Source organism: Salvelinus fontinalis, chromosome 25, assembly GCF_029448725.1.
Source record: "Salvelinus fontinalis isolate EN_2023a chromosome 25, ASM2944872v1, whole genome shotgun sequence".
NCBI classification, from domain to species: domain Eukaryota; kingdom Metazoa; phylum Chordata; class Actinopteri; order Salmoniformes; family Salmonidae; genus Salvelinus; species Salvelinus fontinalis.
In genome coordinates this window covers 42,434,202-42,450,395 of record NC_074689.1, presented here as the reverse complement: position 1 = coordinate 42,450,395, position 16,194 = coordinate 42,434,202, and the positions used below count along the sequence as shown (strand labels likewise).

The following is a 16,194-nucleotide window of genomic DNA, read 5'->3' as shown; positions in this document are numbered from 1 at the left end:
GATTATTTCACTTATAATTCACTGTATCACAATTCCAGAGGGTCAGAAGTTTATATACACTAAGTTGACTGTGCCTTTAAACAGCTTGGAAAATTCCAGAAAATAATGTCATGTCTTTAGAAGCTTCTGATAGGCTAATTGACATCATTTGTGTCAATTGGAGGTGTACCTGTGGATGTATTTCATAGCCTACCTTCAAACTCAGTGCCTATTTGCTTGACATAATGGGAAAATCAAAAGAAATCAGCCAAGACCTCAGGAAAAAAATGGTAGACCTCCACAAGTCTGGTTCATCCTTGGGAGCAATTTTCCAAACGCCTGAAAGTACCACGTTCACCTGTACAAACAATAGTACGCAAGTATAAACACCATGGGACCACGCAGCCGTCCGCGTTCTGTCTCCTAGAGATGAACGTACTTTGGTGCGAAAAGTGCAAATCAATCCCAGAACAACAGCAAAGGACCTTGTGAAGATGCTGGAGGAAACAGGTACAAAAGTATCTATATCCACAGTAAAACGAGTCCTATATCGACATAACCTGAAAGGCCGCTCAGCAAGGAAGAAGCCACTGCTCCAAAACCGCCATAAAAAAGCCAGACTACGGTTTGCAACTGCACATGGGGACAAAGATCGTACTTTTTGGAGAAATGTCCTCTGGTCTGATGAAACAAAAATAGAACTGTTTGGCCATAATGACCATCGTTATGTTTGGAGGAAAAAGGTGGAGGCTTGCAAGCCAGAGAACACCATCCCAACCGTGAAGCACGGGGGTGGCAGCATCATGTTGTGGGGGTGCTTTTTTTAATTTTGTTTCTTATTTCAATCAATCAAGTTTATTTTATATAGCCCTTCGTACATCAGCTAATATCTCGAAGTGCTGTACAGAAACCCAGCCTAAAACCCCAAACAGCAAGCAATGCAGGTGTAGAAGCACGGTGGATATTTCACCTTTATTTTACCAGGACAGCTAGTGGAGAACAAGTTCTCATTTACAACTGCGACCTGGCCAAGATAAAGCAAAGCAGTTCGACACAAACAGCATAGAGTTACATGGCATAAACAAGCGTACAGTCAATTACATAATAGAAAAAAAATAAAGTCTATAAACAGTGTTTGCAAATGGGGTGAGGAGGTAAGGCAATAAATGGACTATAGTAGCGAATGAATTAAAATTTAGCAAATTAACACTGGTGTGATAGATGAGCAGATGATGATGTGCAAGTAGAAATACTGGTGTGCAAAAGAGCAGAAAGTAAATAAAAACCAAATGGGGATGAGGTAGGTAGATTGGGTGGGCTATTTACAGATGGGCTATGTACAGCTGCAGTGATCGGTTAGCTGCTCAGATAGCTGATGTTTAAAGTTAGTGAGGGAAATATAAGTCTCCATCCAGCTTCAGCGATTTTTGCAATTCGTTCCAGTCATTGGCAGCAGAGAACTGGAAGGAAAGGCGGCCAAAGGAGGTGTTGGTTTTGGGGATGACCAGTGAGATATACCTGCTGGAGCGCGTGCTACGGGTGGGTGTTGTTATCGTGACCAGTAAGCTGAGATAAGGCGGAGCTTGACCTAGCATAGACTTATAGATGACCTGGAGCCAGTGGGTCTGGCGTGACGACTATGTATTGAGGGCCAGCCGACTAGAGCATACAGGTCGCAGTGGCCATATCAATACATTTAACTCTTTCTTTACACTGTTCTAATGAAAGTACATTTCCATAATAACAGCTATCTTCCGTAAACGTCGAACAAGGATTGAACCCATGTGCTTCAGTTTACAAAAACAGATGACTTAACACATCTATTTCCTTCTTAGAATGTCAACATTCTGGAAAGTGGGAGTTGTGCAAAAGCTAATTTAACAAATAAATAGACTCAGCAGAGAAGTCAGGGATTAACTTTGGACCGCATACATGTTAAGTATTGGCACTAATGTAGAGACACCTCCCCTTTCTCTAGTAGTTGTGATGCCATATTGAAAGACTTGCTTTTTCTACAGTGCTCCAATGAGAGTACATTTCAATGTTATCAGATGTCTTTCATGAAGGCACGGATGGGATTTGAACCCATGATCTTCGGTTTACTAGACTGACGCCTTACCACTTGGCCACCATGCCTACCTATACAACAATATATCAACTTTCTGGAAAGTAGTAGTTGTGTAACTGTGAATTTGGCAAACAAATAAATTCAGTGGAGAATCTTGGGATTGAACAGAGGACCTCAAACATATACAGCATGCACTCCCCCTCTGAGCTTCCATCCCATTTCATTTACTGAGAAAATTGAATATTAATTCAATATACTTTTTATATACACCACTCCATTGAAACTACAATGAAATGATAGCAGCAATTCTTAAAACAGTTACGGACAGGGATCGAACACATGAACTTCAGTTTTTGAAAATTATGTTATAAAAGTTGGCAACCATGCCACTTCTGTTCTATAAATGTGCGAACAGGGATTGAAAGCATGTTCTTCAGATTACAAGACCAAATGATTTAGCACATCTCTGTTTCCTGCTAAGAATTTCAACATTCTGGAAAGTAGGTTTTGGGTCAATGCAAAAATGTAAATTGGAGAAGCTGGGGATTGAACCCAGGACCTCATACATGCGAAGCATGCGCTCTACCACTGAGCTACATCCCCTTTCTGGGAAATATTAAAATGTTTCTTTTTTTGTATTATTTCACCTTTATTTACCAGGAAAGCTTGTGGAGAACAAGTTCTCATTTACAACTGCGACCTGGCTAAGATAAAGCAAAGCAGTGCAACACAAACAACAACACAGAGTTACACATTTAGAATAAACAAACGTACAGTCAATTACATAATAGTAGAAAAAAAAGAATGTCTATACATAGTGTTTGCAAATGTCGTGAGGAGGTAAGGCAATAAATAGGCCATAGTAGCGAATGAATTACAATTTAGCAAATTGACACTGGTGTGATAGATGAGCAGATGATGATGTGCAAGTAGAAATACTGGTGTGCAAAAGAGCAGAAAGTAAATAAAAACAAAATGGGCAAGAGGTAGGTAGATTGGGTGGGCTATTTACAGATGGGCTATGTACAGCTGCAGTGATCGGTTAGCTGCTCAGATAGCTGATGTTTAAAGTTAGTGAGGGAAATATAAGTCTCCATCCAGCTTCAGCGATTTTTGCAATTCGTTCCAGTCATTGGCAGCAGAGAACTGGAAGGAAAGGCGGCCAAAGGAGGTGTTGGTTTTGGGGATGACCAGTGAGATATACCTGCTGGAGCGCGTGCTACGGGTGGGTGTTGTTATCGTGACCAGTGAGCTGAGATAAGGCGGAGCTTGACCTAGCATAGACTTATAGATGACCTGGAGCCAGTGGGTCTGGCGTGACGAATATGTATGGAGGGCCAGCTGACTAGAGCATACATGTCACAGTGGCCATATCAATACAATTAATTCTTTCTTTACACTGTTCTAATGAAAGTATTGTCATGACGTTGGCAGTGGGGCTAGGTTTATGACAGTCATAAATACCTCTTTCCCCCTTTTTCTCTTCCCTACTGATGTGACATAAGAAAACCCCTTGGTTAACATAGAGATTCTGGGGACATCAGAAAGTGGGGGGGAATGAACTATATTCTGGTAATCCGACCAACTGAACATATGCGGTGGTACTTAAGGTATATTATGTCAGTTCGGTTGCCCTCTGACACATTCTCATCAATGATAGAATGACATAAACTCTACTGTGGAAAGTCTAAACGTCAGAGGTATCGGATTCACATGGAATTCTTGTTTAATTCAAATGTTTGAATATGAAATTATTTGTGAAGAGATTAAATGTAATTTTAGCTTCCAAATGAGAGATTTGGATTTTCATAAATTTGGGCTTCTGCTCAACTAGGGGCCCGCCCCTGTGAAGAGACACGGGGTTTAAACTTTTCAGACACACCCCTCTTCCTCCACTATAAAAGCCATTGACAAAAATATAACTTTCTGTTCCGGGACACTAGGATGACGATCCGATGTCAGAATGGTTCAGATAATAACTACAGAACTAAGCCAACATCAGCATGGACTTTGGTTGCAAATGGTATGAACTTTGAACTCGTATTCACTACAGAAGGGATACCTCCTAGCCGCTGAGTTAGCAACAGCTGCTACAAACGCAGGTTAGGAAGGACAGTCAGAGTATCCCGTCTACTACACACGACGTTACTCCAAAGTATCCAGTGATCACCAGAGACATTCTTCAAAGGACAGAGGACTCGGGTTGGCGATACGGTCTTCCATCTACCACCAACCTACTGAAGCGCAGCTCAGAGTAAATATGTATTGCATTTTCCTTTTCAAATGGGCGGTAATTTAGAATGCATAAGATACTGTATTTACGATAGCACAGCTTCGGCCCTGTCCCAGTCTCCCGCCCTTTCACCAACCCGCCCCTTTTCTTTGTGTAACAAGCTGTCATATCTATTCCGCCCGCTAGGGACGCTTTTCTGTATGACGTCATTTGTGATCAAGTTATGATTTCATTGTGTATGTGTGATTCTGTGTGATTAGTTAGGTATTTAGTAAATACATAATTAAACCCAATTTTGTATTTCTGATTCAACTTGTTAGCCAGGATTCTTGCAGATAACAAGGATTTACCACTTTCAGATGAGACTGAATAAAATGACGATTAAGGTGACTGCTATGGATGTAAAATATTACTAAATCTTTAAGAGTTTATTCGGAAGATAACAGCTCTATAAATATTATTTTGTGGCGTCCCTCTCTAGTTAATTAATATTTACATGATTAGTTCAATCAGGTAATATTAATTACGGAGAAATTATTTTATAGAATAGCATGTCATAGGAATTAATCAGGCATAGTCAAAGACACGACAGTACATTTCCATAATATCAGCTATCTTCCGTAAACGTCGAGCAAGGATGGAACCCATGTGCTTCAGTTTACAAAAACAGATGACTTAGCACATCTATTTCCTTCTTCGAATGTCAACATTCTGGAAAGTGGGAGTTGTGCAAAAGCTAATTTAACAACTAAATAGACTCAGCAGAGAAGTTGGGGATTAACTTTGGACCGCATACATGTTAAGTATTGGCTCTACCGTAAAGACACATCCCCTTTCTCTAGTAGTTGTGATGCCATATTGAAAAACTTGCTTTTTGTACAGCGCTCCAATGAGAGTACATTTCAATGGTATCAGATGTCTTTAAAAAGGAACGGATGGGATTTGAACCCATGATCTTTGGTTTACGAGACCAACGCCTTACCACTTGGCCACCATGCCTATCTAAACAACAATGTATATCAACATTCTGGAAAGTAGTAGATATGTAAATGTGTTTTTTGGCAAACAAATAAACTCAGTGGAGAATCTTGGGATTGAACAGAGGACCTCAAACATATACAGCATGCACTCCCCCTCTGAGCTTCCATCCCATTTAATTTACTGAGAAAATGGAATATTAATTCAATATACTTTTTATATACACCACTCCATTGAAACTACAATGAAATGATAGCAGCAATTCTTAAAACAGTTACGGACAGGGATCGAACACATGAACTTCAGTTTTTGAAAATTAGTCCATAAAAGTTGGCAACCATGCCACTTCTGTTCTATAAATGTGGGAACAGGGATTGAAAGCATGTTCTTCAGATTACAAGACCAAATGATTTAGCACATCTCTGTTTCCTGCTAAGAATTTCAACATTCTGGAAAGTAGGTTTTGGGTCAATGCAAAAATGTAATTTGGAGAAGCTGGGGATTGAACCCAGGACTTCATACATGCAAAGCATGCGCTCTACCACTGAGCTACATCGCCTTTCTGGGAAATATTAAATGTTTCTTTTTTTGTATTATTTCACCTTTATTTACCAGGAAAGCTTGTGGAGAACAAGTTCTCATTTACAACTGCGACCTGGCTAAGATAAAGCAGTGCAACACAAACAACAACACAGAGTTACACATTTAGAATAAACAAACGTACAGTCAATTACATAATAGTAGAAAAAAAAGAATGTATATACATAGTGTTTGCAAATGTCGTGAGGAGGTAAGGCAATAAATAGGCCATAGTAGCGAATGAATTACAATTTAGCAAATTAACACTGGTGTGATAGATGAGCAGATGATGATGTGCAAGTAGAAATACTGGTGTGCAAAAGAGCAGAAAGTAAATAAAAACCAAATGGGGATGAGGTAGGTAGATTGGGTGGGCTATTTACAGATGGGCTATCTACAGCTGCAGTGATCGGTTAGCTGCTCAGATAGCTGATGTTTAAAGTTAGTGAGGGAAATATAAGTCTCCATCCAGCTTCAGCGATTTTTGCAATTCGTTCCAGTCATTGGCAGCAGAGAACTGGAAGGAAATGCGGCCAAAGGAGGTGTTGGTTTTTGGGATGACCAGTGAGATATACCTGCTGGAGCGCGTGCTACGGGTGGGTGTTGTTATCGTGACCAGTAAGCTGAGATAAGGCGGAGCTTGACCTAGCATAGACTTATAGATGACCTGGAGCCAGTGGGTCTGGCGCGACGAATATGTAACGAGGGCCAGCCGACCAGAGCATACAGGTCGCAGTGACCATATCAATACAATTAACTCTTTCTTTACACTGTTCTAATGAAAGTACATTTCCATAATATCAGCTGTCTTCCGTAAACATCGAACAAGGATTGAACCCATGTGCTTCAGTTTACAAAAACAGATGACTTAGCACATCTATTTCCTTCTTAGAATGTCAACATTCTGGAAAGTGGGAGTTGTGCAAAAGCTAATTTAACAACTAAATAAACTCAGCAGAGAAGTTGGGGATTCACTTTGGACTGAACACATGTTAAGTATTGGCTCTACCGTAGAGACATCCCATTTCTCTCGTAGTTGTGATGCCATATTGAAAGACTTGCTTTTTCTACAGTGCTCCAATGAGAGTACAATTCAATGGTATCAGATGTCTTTCATGAAGGCACACATGGGATTTGAACCCATGATCTTCGGTTTACGAGACCGACGCCTTACCACTTGGCCACCATGCCTACCTATACAACGATGTATATCAACATTCTGGAAAGTAGTAGTTGTGTAACTGTGAATTTGGCAAACAAATAAATTCAGTGGAGAATCTTGGGATTGAACAGAGGACCTCAAACATATACAGCATGCACTCCCCCTCTGAGCTTCCATCCCATTTCATTTACTGAGAAAATGGAATATTAATTCAATATACTTTTTATATACACCACTCCATTGAAACTACAATGAAATGATAGCAGCAATTCTTAAAACAGTTACGGACAGGGATCGAACACATGAACTTCAGTTTTTGAAAATTATGTCATAAAAGTTGGCAACCATGCCACTTCTGTTCTATAAATGTGCGAACAGGGATTGAAAGCATGTTCTTCAGATTACAAGACCAAATGATTTAGCACATCTCTGTTTCCTGCTAAGAATTTCAACATTCTGGAAAGTAGGTTTTGGGTCAATGCAAAAATGTAAATTGGAGAAGCTGGGGATTGAACCCAGGACCTCATACATGCAAAGCATGCGCTCTACCACTGAGCTACATCCCCTTTCTGGGAAATATTTAAATGTTTATTTTTTTGTATTATTTCACCTTTATTTACCCGGAAAGCTTGTGGAGAACAAGTTCTCATTTACAACTACTACCTGGCTAAGATAAAGCAAAGCAGTGCAACACAAACAACAACACAGAGTTACACATTTAGAATAAACAAACGTACAGTCAATTACATAATAGTAGAAAAAAAAGAATGTCTATACATAGTGTTTGCAAATGTCGTGAGGAGGTAAGGCAATAAATATGCCATATTAGCGAATGAATTATAATTTAGCAAATTAACACTGGTGTGATAGATGAGCAGATGATGATGTGCAAGTAGAAATACTGGTGTGCAAAAGAGCAGAAAGTAAATAAAAACCAAATGGGGATGAGGTAGGTAGATTGGGTGGGCTATTTACAGATGGGCTATCTACAGCTGCAGTGATCGGTTAGCTGCTCAGATAGCTGATGTTTAAAGTTAGTGAGGGAAATATAAGTCTCCATCCAGCTTCAGCGATTTTTGCAATTAGTTCCAGTCATTGGCAGCAGAGAACTGGAAGGAAAGGCGGCCAAAGGAGGCGTTGGTTTTGGGGATGACCAGTGAGATATACCTGCTGGAGCGCGTGCTACGGGTGGGTGTTGTTATCGTGACCAGTAAGCTGAGATAAGGCGGAGCTTGACCTAGCATAGACTTATAGATGACCTGGAGCCAGTGGGTCTGGCGTGACGAATATGTAACGAGGGCCAGCCGACTAGAGCATACAGGTCGCAGTGGCCATATCAATACAATTAACTGTTTCTTTACACTGTTCTAATGAAAGTACATTTCCATAATAACAGCTATCTTCCGTAAACATCGAACAAGGATTGAACCCATGTGCTTCAGTTTACAAAAATAGATGACTTAGCACATCTATTTCCTTCTTAGAATGTCAACATTCTGGAAAGTGGGAGTTGTGCAAAAGCTAATTTAACAACTAAATAAACTCAGCAGAGAAGTCGGGCATTAACTTTGGACCGCATACATGTTAAGTATTGGCTCTAACGTAGAGACACATCCCCTTTCTCTAGTAGTTGTGATAACACATTGAAAAACTAGTTTTTTCTACAGTGCTCAAATGAGAGTACATTTCAATGGTATCAGATGTCTTTAATGAAGGCACGGATGGGATTTGAACCCATGATCTTCGGTTTACGAGACCAACGCCTTACCACTTGGCCACCATGCCTACCTTTTCAAGGATGTATATCAACATTCTGGAAAGTAGTAGTTGTGTAACTGTGAATTTGGCAAACAAATAAATTCAGTGGAGAATCTTGGGATTGAACAGAGGACCTCAAACATATACAGCATGCACTCCCCCTCTGAGCTTCCATCCCATTTCATTTACTGAGAAAATGGAATATTAATTCAATATACTTTTTATATACACCACTCCATTGAAACTACAATGAAATGATAGCAGCAATTCTTAAAACAGTTACGGACAGGGATCGAACACATGAACATCAGTTTTTGAAAATTATGTCATAAAAGTTGGCAACCATGCCACTTCTGTTCTATAAATGTGCGAACAGGGATTGAAAGCATGTTCTTCAGATTACAAGACCAAATGATTTAGCACATCTCTGTTTCCTGCTAAGAATTTCAACATTCTAGAAAGTAGGTTTTGGGTCAATGCAAAAATGTAAATTGGAGAAGCTGGGGATTGAACCCAGGACCTCATACATGCAAAGCATGCGCTCTACCACTGAGCTACATCCCCTTTCTGGGAAAAATTAAAATGTTTCTTTTTTTGTATTATTTCACCTTTATTTACCCGGAAAGCTTGTGGAGAACAAGTTCTCATTTACAACTACTACCTGGCTAAGATAAAGCAAAGCAGTGCAACACAAACAACAACACAGAGTTACACATTTAGAATAAACAAACGTACAGTCAATTACATAATAGTAGAAAAAAAAGAATGTCTATACATAGTGTTTGCAAATGTCGTGAGGAGGTAAGGCAATAAATAGGCCATATTAGCGAATGAATTATAATTTAGCAAATTAACACTGGTGTGATAGATGAGCAGATGATGATGTGCAAGTAGAAATACTGGTGTGCAAAAGAGCAGAAAGTAAATAAAAACCAAATGGGGATGAGGTAGGTAGATTGGGTGGGCTATTTACAGATGGGCTATCTACAGCTGCAGTGATCGGTTAGCTGCTCAGATAGCTGATGTTTAAAGTTAGTGAGGGAAATATAAGTCTCCATCCAGCTTCAGCGATTTTTGCAATTAGTTCCAGTCATTGGCAGCAGAGAACTGGAAGGAAAGGCGGCCAAAGGAGGCGTTGGTTTTGGGGATGACCAGTGAGATATACCTGCTGGAGCGCGTGCTACGGGTGGGTGTTGTTATCGTGACCAGTAAGCTGAGATAAGGCGGAGCTTGACCTAGCATAGACTTATAGATGACCTGGAGCCAGTGGGTCTGGCGTGACGAATATGTAACGAGGGCCAGCCGACTAGAGCATACAGGTCGCAGTGGCCATATCAATACAATTAACTGTTTCTTTACACTGTTCTAATGAAAGTACATTTCCATAATAACAGCTATCTTCCGTAAACGTCGAACAAGGATTGAACCCATGTGCTTCAGTTTACAAAAATAGATGACTTAGCACATCTATTTCCTTCTTAGAATGTCAACATTCTGGAAAGTGGGAGTTGTGCAAAAGCTAATTTAACAACTAAATAAACTCAGCAGAGAAGTCGGGCATTAACTTTGGACCGCATACATGTTAAGTATTGGCTCTAACGTAGAGACACATCCCCTTTCTCTAGTAGTTGTGATAACACATTGAAAAACTAGCTTTTTCTACAGTGCTCCAATGAGAGTACATTTCAATGGTATCAGATGTCTTTCATGAAGGCACGGATGGGATTTGAACCCATGATCTTCGGTTTACGAGACCGACGTCTTACCACTTGGCCACCATGCCTACCTATACAACGATGTATATCAACATTCTGGAAAGTAGTAGTTGTGTAACTGTGAATTTGGCAAACAAATAAATTCAGTGGAGAATCTTGGGATTGAACAGAGGACCTCAAACATATACAGCATGCACTCCCCCTCTGAGCTTCCATCCCATTTCATTTACTGAGAAAATGGAATATTAATTCAATATACTTTTTATATACACCACTCCATTGAAACTACAATGAAATGATAGCAGCAATTCTTAAAACAGTTACGGACAGGGATCGAACACATGAACTTCAGTTTTTGAAAATTATGTCATAAAAGTTGGCAACCATGCCACTTCTGTTCTATAAATGTGCGAACAGGGATTGAAAGCATGTTCTTCAGATTACAAGACCAAATGATTTAGCACATCTCTGTTTCCTGCTAAGAATTTCAACATTCTGGAAAGTAGGTTTTGGGTCAATGCAAAAATGTAAATTGGAGAAGCTGGGGATTGAACCCAGGACCTCATACATGCAAAGGATGCGCTCTGCCACTGAGCTACATCCCCTTTCTGGGAAATATTTAAATGTTTATTTTTTTGTATTATTTCACCTTTATTTACCCGGAAAGCTTGTGGAGAACAAGTTCTCATTTACAACTACTACCTGGCTAAGATAAAGCAAAGCAGTGCAACACAAACAACAACACAGAGTTACACATTTAGAATAAACAAACGTACAGTCAATTACATAATAGTAGAAAAAAAAGAATGTCTATACATAGTGTTTGCAAATGTCGTGAGGAGGTAAGGCAATAAATATGCCATATTAGCGAATGAATTATAATTTAGCAAATTAACACTGGTGTGATAGATGAGCAGATGATGATGTGCAAGTAGAAATACTGGTGTGCAAAAGAGCAGAAAGTAAATAAAAACCAAATGGGGATGAGGTAGGTAGATTGGGTGGGCTATTTACAGATGGGCTATCTACAGCTGCAGTGATCGGTTAGCTGCTCAGATAGCTGATGTTTAAAGTTAGTGAGGGAAATATAAGTCTCCATCCAGCTTCAGCGATTTTTGCAATTAGTTCCAGTCATTGGCAGCAGAGAACTGGAAGGAAAGGCGGCCAAAGGAGGCGTTGGTTTTGGGGATGACCAGTGAGATATACCTGCTGGAGCGCGTGCTACGGGTGGGTGTTGTTATCGTGACCAGTAAGCTGAGATAAGGCGGAGCTTGACCTAGCTTAGACTTATAGATGACCTGGAGCCAGTGGGTCTGGCGTGACGAATATGTAACGAGGGCCAGCCGACTAGAGCATACAGGTCGCAGTGGCCATATCAATACAATTAACTGTTTCTTTACACTGTTCTAATGAAAGTACATTTCCATAATAACAGCTATCTTCCGTAAACATCGAACAAGGATTGAACCCATGTGCTTCAGTTTACAAAAATAGATGACTTAGCACATCTATTTCCTTCTTAGAATGTCAACATTCTGGAAAGTGGGAGTTGTGCAAAAGCTAATTTAACAACTAAATAAACTCAGCAGAGAAGTCGGGCATTAACTTTGGACCGCATACATGTTAAGTATTGGCTCTAACGTAGAGACACATCCCCTTTCTCTAGTAGTTGTGATAACACATTGAAAAACTAGCTTTTTCTACAGTGCTCAAATGAGAGTACATTTCAATGGTATCAGATGTCTTTAATGAAGGCACGGATGGGATTTGAACCCATGATCTTCGGTTTACGAGACCGACGCCTTACCACTTGGCCACCATGCCTACCTTTTCAAGGATGTATATCAACATTCTGGAAAGTAGTAGTTGTGTAACTGTGAATTTGGCAAACAAATAAATTCAGTGGAGAATCTTGGGATTGAACAGAGGACCTCAAACATATACAGCATGCACTCCCCCTCTGAGCTTCCATCCCATTTCATTTACTGAGAAAATGGAATATTAATTCAATATACTTTTTATATACACCACTCCATTGAAACTACAATGAAATGATAGCAGCAATTCTTAAAACAGTTACGGACAGGGATCGAACACATGAACATCAGTTTTTGAAAATTATGTCATAAAAGTTGGCAACCATGCCACTTCTGTTCTATAAATGTGCGAACAGGGATTGAAAGCATGTTCTTCAGATTACAAGACCAAATGATTTAGCACATCTCTGTTTCCTGCTAAGAATTTCAACATTCTAGAAAGTAGGTTTTGGGTCAATGCAAAAATGTAAATTGGAGAAGCTGGGGATTGAACCCAGGACCTCATACATGCAAAGCATGCGCTCTACCACTGAGCTACATCCCCTTTCTGGGAAATATTAAAATGTTTCTTTTTTTGTATTATTTCACCTTTATTTACCCGGAAAGCTTGTGGAGAACAAGTTCTCATTTACAACTACTACCTGGCTAAGATAAAGCAAAGCAGTGCAACACAAACAACAACACAGAGTTACACATTTAGAATAAACAAACGTACAGTCAATTACATAATAGTAGAAAAAAAAGAATGTCTATACATAGTGTTTGCAAATGTCGTGAGGAGGTAAGGCAATAAATAGGCCATGGTAGCGAATGAATTACAATTTAGCAAATTAACACTGGTGTGATAGATGAGCAGATGATGATGTGCAAGTAGAAATACTGGTGTGCAAAAGAGCAGAAAGTAAATAAAAACCAAATGGGGATGAGGTAGGTAGATTGGGTGGGCTATTTACAGATGGGCTATCTACAGCTGCAGTGATCGGTTAGCTGCTCAGATAGCTGATGTTTAAAGTTAGTGAGGGAAATATAAGTCTCCATCCAGCTTCAGCGATTTTTGCAATTAGTTCCAGTCATTGGCAGCAGAGAACTGGAAGGAAAGGCGGCCAAAGGAGGCGTTGGTTTTGGGGATGACCAGTGAGATATACCTGCTGGAGCGCGTGCTACGGGTGGGTGTTGTTATCGTGACCAGTAAGCTGAGATAAGGCGGAGCTTGACCTAGCATAGACTTATAGATGACCTGGAGCCAGTGGGTCTGGCGTGACGAATATGTAACGAGGGCCAGCCGACTAGAGCATACAGGTCGCAGTGGCCATATCAATACAATTAACTGTTTCTTTACACTGTTCTAATGAAAGTACATTTCCATAATAACAGCTATCTTCCGTAAACATCGAACAAGGATTGAACCCATGTGCTTCAGTTTACAAAAATAGATGACTTAGCACATCTATTTCCTTCTTAGAATGTCAACATTCTGGAAAGTGGGAGTTGTGCAAAAGCTAATTTAACAACTAAATAAACTCAGCAGAGAAGTCGGGCATTAACTTTGGACCGCATACATGTTAAGTATTGGCTCTAACGTAGAGACACATCCCCTTTCTCTAGTAGTTGTGATAACACATTGAAAAACTAGTTTTTTCTACAGTGCTCAAATGAGAGTACATTTCAATGGTATCAGATGTCTTTAATGAAGGCACGGATGGGATTTGAACCCATGATCTTCGGTTTACGAGACCGACGCCTTACCACTTGGCCACCATGCCTACCTTTTCAAGGATGTATATCAACATTCTGGAAAGTAGTAGTTGTGTAACTGTGAATTTGGCAAACAAATAAATTCAGTGGAGAATCTTGGGATTGAACAGAGGACCTCAAACATATACAGCATGCACTCCCCCTCTGAGCTTCCATCCCATTTCATTTACTGAGAAAATGGAATATTAATTCAATATACTTTTTATATACACCACTCCATTGAAACTACAATGAAATGATAGCAGCAATTCTTAAAACAGTTACGGACAGGGATCGAACACATGAACATCAGTTTTTGAAAATTATGTCATAAAAGTTGGCAACCATGCCACTTCTGTTCTATAAATGTGCGAACAGGGATTGAAAGCATGTTCTTCAGATTACAAGACCAAATGATTTAGCACATCTCTGTTTCCTGCTAAGAATTTCAACATTCTGGAAAGTAGGTTTTGGGTCAATGCAAAAATGTAAATTGGAGAAGCTGGGGATTGAACCCAGGACCTCATACATGCAACGCATGCGCTCTACCACTGAGCTACATCCCCTTTCTGGGAAATATTAAAATGTTTCTTTTTTTGTATTATTTCACCTTTATTTACCCGGAAAGCTTGTGGAGAACAAGTTCTCATTTACAACTACTACCTGGCTAAGATAAAGCAAAGCAGTGCAACACAAACAACAACACAGAGTTACACATTTAGAATAAACAAATGTACAGTCAATTACATAATAGTAGAAAAAAAAGAATGTCTATACATAGTGTTTGCAAATGTCGTGAGGAGGTAAGGCAATAAATAGGCCATAGTAGCGAATGAATTACAATTTAGCAAATTAACACTGGTGTGATAGATGAGCAGATGATGATGTGCAAGTAGAAATACTGGTGTGCAAAAGAGCAGAAAGTAAATAAAAACCAAATGGGGATGAGGTAGGTAGATTGGGTGGGCTATTTACAGATGGGCTATCTACAGCTGCAGTGATCGGTTAGCTGCTCAGATAGCTGATGTTTAAAGTTAGTGAGGGAAATATAAGTCTCCATCCAGCTTCAGCGATTTTTGCAATTCGTTCCAGTCATTGGCAGCAGAGAACTGGAAGGAAAGGCGGCCAAAGGAGGTGTTGGTTTTGGGGATGACCAGTGAGATATACCTGCTGGAGCGCGTGCTACGGGTGGGTGTTGTTATCGTGACCAGTAAGCTGAGATAAGGCGGAGCTTGACCTAGCATAGACTTATAGATGACCTGGAGCCAGTGGGTCTGGCGTGACGAATATGTAACGAGGGCCAGCCGACTAGAGCATACAGGTCGCAGTGGCCATATCAATACAATTAACTCTTTCTTTACACTGTTCTAATGAAAGTACATTTCCATAATAACAGCTATCTTCCGTAAACGTCGAACAAGGATTGAACCCATGTGCTTCAGTTTACAAAAATAGATGATTTAGCACATCTATTTCCTTCTTAGAATGTCAACATTCTGGAAAGTGGGAGTTGTGCAAAAGCTAATTTAACAACTAAATAAACTCAGCAGAGAAGTCGGGCATTAACTTTGGACCGCATACATGTTAAGTATTGGCTCTAACGTAGAGACACATCCCCTTTCTCTAGTAGTTGTGATTACACATTGAAAAACTTGCTTTTTCTACAGTGCTCAAATGAGAGTACATTTCAATGGTATCAGATGTCTTTAATGAAGGCACGGATGGGATTTGAACCCATGATCTTCGGGTTGCGAGACCGACGCCTTACCACTTGGCCACCATGCCTACCTTTTCAAGGATGTATATCAACATTCTGGAAAGTAGTAGTTGTGTAACTGTGAATTTGGCAAACAAATAAATTCAGTGGAGAATCTTGGGATTGAACAGAGGACCTCAAACATATACAGCATGCACTCCCCCTCTGAGCTTCCATCCCATTTCATTTACTGAGAAAATGGAATATTAATTCAATATACTTTTTATATACACCACTCCATTGAAACTACAATGAAATGATAGCAGCAATTCTTAAAACAGTTACGGACAGGGATCGAACACATGAACATCAGTTTTTGAAAATTATGTCATAAAAGTTGGCAACCATGCCACTTCTGTTCTATAAATGTGCGAACAGGGATTGAAAGCATGTTCTTCAGATTACAAGACCAAAT

The 16,194-nt window shown here is 39.9% G+C and overlaps 12 non-coding genes across 12 annotated transcripts; all 12 read right to left on the bottom strand.

Moving 5' to 3' along the window:
• Window positions 1-2,043: 2,043 nt before the first annotated feature.
• On the bottom strand, window positions 2,044-2,115 carry trnat-agu (transfer RNA threonine (anticodon AGU)). Its single transcript has one exon. It is a non-coding gene; the product is annotated as a tRNA-Thr (tRNA).
• Window positions 2,116-2,578: 463 nt separating this feature from the next.
• On the bottom strand, window positions 2,579-2,650 carry trnaa-cgc (transfer RNA alanine (anticodon CGC)). The gene has a single exon. It is a non-coding gene; the product is annotated as a tRNA-Ala (tRNA).
• A 2,557-nt stretch (window positions 2,651-5,207) lies between these two features.
• On the bottom strand, window positions 5,208-5,279 carry trnat-cgu (transfer RNA threonine (anticodon CGU)). Its single transcript has one exon. It is a non-coding gene; the product is annotated as a tRNA-Thr (tRNA).
• A 1,677-nt stretch (window positions 5,280-6,956) lies between these two features.
• trnat-cgu (transfer RNA threonine (anticodon CGU)) lies at window positions 6,957-7,028 on the bottom strand. The gene has a single exon. It is a non-coding gene; the product is annotated as a tRNA-Thr (tRNA).
• Window positions 7,029-7,493: 465 nt separating this feature from the next.
• Window positions 7,494-7,565, bottom strand: trnaa-ugc (transfer RNA alanine (anticodon UGC)). Its single transcript has one exon. It is a non-coding gene; the product is annotated as a tRNA-Ala (tRNA).
• A 1,147-nt stretch (window positions 7,566-8,712) lies between these two features.
• trnat-cgu (transfer RNA threonine (anticodon CGU)) lies at window positions 8,713-8,784 on the bottom strand. Its single transcript has one exon. It is a non-coding gene; the product is annotated as a tRNA-Thr (tRNA).
• Window positions 8,785-9,249: 465 nt separating this feature from the next.
• Window positions 9,250-9,321, bottom strand: trnaa-ugc (transfer RNA alanine (anticodon UGC)). Its single transcript has one exon. It is a non-coding gene; the product is annotated as a tRNA-Ala (tRNA).
• Window positions 9,322-10,468: 1,147 nt separating this feature from the next.
• trnat-cgu (transfer RNA threonine (anticodon CGU)) lies at window positions 10,469-10,540 on the bottom strand. The gene has a single exon. It is a non-coding gene; the product is annotated as a tRNA-Thr (tRNA).
• A 1,684-nt stretch (window positions 10,541-12,224) lies between these two features.
• trnat-cgu (transfer RNA threonine (anticodon CGU)) lies at window positions 12,225-12,296 on the bottom strand. Its single transcript has one exon. It is a non-coding gene; the product is annotated as a tRNA-Thr (tRNA).
• Window positions 12,297-12,761: 465 nt separating this feature from the next.
• On the bottom strand, window positions 12,762-12,833 carry trnaa-ugc (transfer RNA alanine (anticodon UGC)). Its single transcript has one exon. It is a non-coding gene; the product is annotated as a tRNA-Ala (tRNA).
• A 1,147-nt stretch (window positions 12,834-13,980) lies between these two features.
• trnat-cgu (transfer RNA threonine (anticodon CGU)) lies at window positions 13,981-14,052 on the bottom strand. Its single transcript has one exon. It is a non-coding gene; the product is annotated as a tRNA-Thr (tRNA).
• Window positions 14,053-15,736: 1,684 nt separating this feature from the next.
• Window positions 15,737-15,808, bottom strand: trnaa-cgc (transfer RNA alanine (anticodon CGC)). The gene has a single exon. It is a non-coding gene; the product is annotated as a tRNA-Ala (tRNA).
• Window positions 15,809-16,194: the final 386 nt, after the last annotated feature.